The sequence below is a fragment of the Pinus tabuliformis genome, chromosome 4_2 (assembly GCF_031772625.1).
Source record: "Pinus tabuliformis cultivar Carrire ecotype Pingquan chromosome 4_2, CPIR1, whole genome shotgun sequence".
Classification (NCBI taxonomy): domain Eukaryota; kingdom Viridiplantae; phylum Streptophyta; class Pinopsida; order Pinales; family Pinaceae; genus Pinus; species Pinus tabuliformis.
In genome coordinates, this window is record NC_142304.1 from 903108549 (window position 1) to 903113644 (window position 5096).

The following is a 5096-nucleotide window of genomic DNA, read 5'->3' on the forward strand; positions in this document are numbered from 1 at the left end:
CATGACAGAGACTCTTTTGGCTCCTAGATTTCTAACAAATTTAAGACCTAAAATTAGTGCCTCATACTTGACAATATTGTTAGTACATTTAAAATTTAATTTGTATGCATGGGCTTCGCAGTGATTATTCTCCAAATTACATATCCAAACTCCTGCTCTTGCTCCAAACTTATTGGCTGACCTATCAAACTTAAGATGCCACAATATCTCATGTTCATAATTCTCATCATCTAGTGTCAAAAACGTTTCCTCATTTTTACTACCTTGTTTAGTGGAAAGTTCTAAAGTTTGGACAATTTCCTCTTATTTTGAAACTGCAACTTCTTTTGGTTATGTATCAGCACTGTCTAAAATATTTTCTTGTGTTTGATCATCATTATACAGGATAAAAGAATCAACGTTTGAATGTACAGAGTAGATAGGAAAGTTTTGAGGCCGATGCTGGCTACTTACCATGGATTTCATTAGTGTTTCTCAGTACAACTTCTTTGGTTATCCAGAAACAGAAATTGTTGCATATGACATATCATGTTGTAAAGACCCTTGAAGTTTGGCTCCCCATGATCTAGATAACAGCATGCCATACTTCGGTGGGATGTCAAAAACCACAATATCCATAAGGATTCTTTTGGCAGGATACTGAACTAAGGTGATACAGAGGTCTTTAATCAATCCTAGACACTTTACTTGACTTGAGTCAAATGAAAATAAGTCCTTCTAAGGCCTTGTAATGTCTAGGTTAAATTTCTCCATTACTGATTTGGTCATTAAGTTGTGGGAGGCCTTAGAATCCAACATCGCATTATGAAGAATTTTGTCATGGACGCTAAGGCTAATATAGAAGGGTGGTATTCCTCCTTCCAGTGGTTTTCCATTAACATTACAACTGAATATAAGTTATGGTTGGTCATAAAAAGGTTGAGTGAATCCTCATTTTCAGCAACATTCAGGGTCTAGTTTCTCTGTGTTTTGTAAGTTTCATTCTTCATTAGTTTTGTTAAAGGGACTAAAATCTTTAGCTTAGCTACCTCTGCTCCCAAATTTAATTACAAAGGGGCTTTCTCTGTCTAAGGGTTTTGAATTTTCATAGTAGGGATTTGAGTGGGATGGTCTTCTTTTCCTTTATTGGGGACCTCTTTTGTGAATTTTCCAATCTAGTGTTTTGAGGTGTGTCCACTGGATTTTTAGGGGGAGTTGAGGTAAAGGGTTGATCATCAGAAGGTTGATTAGGGTTATATCTACAATGGTGGGGCTAGAAGGATTACGATTTTATCGGGGGAGAATCTGGAGGATTTTATAAACTGGGGATTCTTTGATTTTCTTGGGTTGATTTGGCATTATTTTCTTGGCCTGGTAAGGAATATCAGAATTATTTTTACTCCTTAGGTTATACAAATTTTTCATTTCAAAGATGGTAGAATCATAACCTTTTTTATAATCAAATGAATCTCAAGACTAGATTTGCAATTGCTGCAACATATGCAATTCCTAATAACCTTGGGTCAGAAAAACAACACCTTCATCATCTAATCCCATCAGGTTAATCTATGTGTCTTTCTCTGGGTCTTTAGGATGGGAAGTTTCTACATAATTTTCTTGGAAAGGAGGCCTAATATTATGATCAGGTCCATTTTCTCCACTGTTTTGGTTTTCATTTTTCCTAAAGTTCCGGTTTCTGACTGGAGGTTCCTGTTGATTATCGCACTGGGGTTTCCTATCTATATTCTCCATTCTATTCATTAACTTTTCAATGCCCTTCGCTAAGCTATATATTTTAATGTCAGAGGGTGAAGGATCATCTTTAGTTTTTCCTCTTCTTTCATTCCTAACTCTAGCTCTTTTAGCTAATAAATTAACCTCTACACTTACAACTACACTTTGCATATCTTTTAGGGTTGGGGGGTTTCTTTCCCTAAGGTGGAATGCCATGTTTGTGTCAAAACCTTCAGGGAAATTTCTTAATTCTAAGTTAGGTGGGGTTCTAAGATTAACTAGAATTGCATTGTATATATTGTTAGATCTGGTGTAGTGACCTTGAACAGTCTCATTGGGTCTTCTCCTATTATTTTCATATTCTGAAAGGATCTGTAGAGGAATCTTTTTATTTTCCTATCTATTCAAAATTTGCATATGAAATACTTCTAAACTATCAATACTATTATCAGGCAGTGATCTAAACCATTTCCTAACATCACCAGCTAAAGTCTAAGCAAATAGTCTCATTTGGACATCCACAATATCCATTTCATGAAGTTCAAAGTAATATGTCATCTTATTAACATGGTGTTGTGCAATGCAGTGTCCTATGCAATCAAATTGGACAACTTTACTTTGGTAGTCTACTGGCATGGCAATGGAGAAGGTAGGAAAAGGGAAGCATATTCATTTTCCATGGCTATAAGCTAGGAAGGGCTAAGAGGTGGGGTTGAAACACTGGAAGATGATACAGTAGTGGAGGATGAACTAGGACTGGTGAGTGGTAAACAAATAGTGCTAGGTCGGTAAGGGAGTGAGGGTATGAATGTTGGTGGGGAATGGGGTTCAGATGTTGAAGGAAATAGTGGTGAACTAAGAGTAATGGATAATTATTCAAAAAGCTCAGGGATCTTGGTAGTACCAAGGGATGACCGTTGATGAATTCAGAATGTACTCATCAAATGATTTGTTGGATTTTTGGACTTCAAGGTCTACAATGAACTGAGGATCCAGAATAGTATCGTATTTTTCACTTTCAAACTTTGATTTAAATAATGACAAATCAAATTGCTCATCAAAGGGAAGATATTCTAAAAACAACCATTCATAACGGCATGAATTAGCTTTAACTAAGGGTGTGTGACTAGTTGAACTTATTTTTTTGGTTTTTCTTGAAATTAGGTTGGGATTATCAGCTACATAGAGAGGGTTTGGATCTGGGTTATCCCTAGTATAATGAGTTCTCCTCGAATCCAGAGTTTTAGAATTTTTTTAATTGTTTTCTTTTTATGAGAAATAACTTCTAATAAATTAATTTAAGAGGCTCAAATACAAAATTAAAAATTTCTTAAAGATTTATTACGACTGAGGGTTAATCCCTAGTATGGTCGCGACTATGTTATCACTCAGAATTTTCCTTAGAGGTTATCATAGGAAGGAATAAACTGAGGTAACCACAAACCAATCTTTTAAGTATAGGCTCTAGCCAACCTATGACTTAGTGAGGGTTCTCTCTATGAAATTTAGCTTTGTTTTACTGGGATTTTAGGCTAGTTCTTAATGTTCATTGGGGTTTTGGTTTTGAATTGAAGGTTGGGTGGTGGAATTCCTGGAAAAGATGGACAGAGCCAGGTCTTTAAGCCATTAGGCTATGGAGTCAGCAAATGGATAACAGAACTGGATCAATTCATTAAAGGGAATGTTCACAAGGTAGGCTAGCAAAGTAAAGTGCAAATTTTCAGGTCCAATGGGTGAAATGATCCTAACCAGGGTGAGAGAACACCGAATAATCCTTAGACAAAGGTTAAAATGAAGAACAAGGGATAATCATGAACAAAGGGCAATTAAGAATCCTTTGCTATAGATTAAAATAAATTACCTAAAGTAAGGAGAAATCAAGAATTCTTTAACTTTGATTTGTGAATAAAACATTGAACATGCATAACAGTGAAGACATAGTGCAGTTAGGCAATTTCTGAGATATCATTTCATGTTATAGCATTCAAATTTTTAGAGATACAAGTAAGACTATGGAAAAGCTTAAAGAAAAATAACATTGAACTGGAGAGAATACTTATTTGAACTTTTCTTTACAGAAGAATCTTGTGAAATATCTGATCTTTATACCTTGATCTAGCTAGCTAATCTAGTCATTGATACAATAGAATTTCAGACTTAAGAACAAGAAGTCTATAGAAATGTTTGGAATCCACCCTACATACTTCAAATTGTGAAGTATTTATAAAAAAATTATTACAAAATATCTCAAACTGATTTGAGATTAATTTTTTGATACAAATATCTTCTTGCAAGAAGATGGAGACAGATAATGAATTGTTTCATGATGTACCTTTTATTATGGTTGTGCTGACCTTTATTGTTGAAGTGTAGCCCTTTATGCTGGCTTGTTGTTTTAGTGTTTCATGTTGGAGTGTTATTTAACTTTTGCCTTTCATCTAATACTCTTTAACCCTGATACTCTTTGACCCTGATGTGTTGTTTTTACCTGTTTTACCTGGTTGTTCTATTATTACTGTGTAGTAAATTCATCCTAGAGAATATGTCATTGTATCCCACCATTCTAAATTAGGTCACTTTAAATTCATCATTCTCTTGTATATCTCATTAGCTTCAGTATATTTGGAAAAATTGGGCTTGGTTAGGAATAAATTTTTGATCTCATCCTCTAGGATGAACAAGTTTTCAAATGTGTTGTACAAAACTTTTCCTATTGGCAATGCTTTTATGGATGAAGAGATGAGTTGCTCCTTTGCCAATTGTCTGAGTCTGGTATCATAGTCTAATTATGTCACGCGTTTGTCATCGATAACCATAGGACTGGGTAGACCTTTCTCTCTTAAAATTTGGATCTTAGCCATGAACCTATTAGTGGCTACCTGCATACTGTGACATTTTTCTTCTAAGTTAAGCATAAGGTTCCTTTTAGAGAGGACCTTCCTTATTTATAAAATGATTGTATCCTATCTTCTATATTTAGCTGATGGAGCTCATATCTATTCTTGCTGTTGAGGAAGTGGATGAGTCTATTGGCATCCTCTCGCTTATCTCCCAACTCCTCCTTCACTTTTTGGGTAGCTTTTGTAGTGATCTTCACTAACTCTGTTGGTTCAAAAATAACTTGAATTGAGGGCCAAATATCCTTGATAGGGTCAATGATATTGGTCCAGAAAATTTCCTTGGTTTGCCCAAGTGGTTTCTCCAATGTTAAGTCATTCTATAAGACTTTGATGCTTTCACTCATTCTTTGGTATTTTTATGCTTCTTCTTTCTACTTCAGTTGAGAAAGTTTGCAGTCTGTTTCCAAACTTCCAACCTTTTATCTTAACCTATTCATTTCAGTAGCCTGGAATGACATCTCTTCCATGGCTTTGACTAGTACT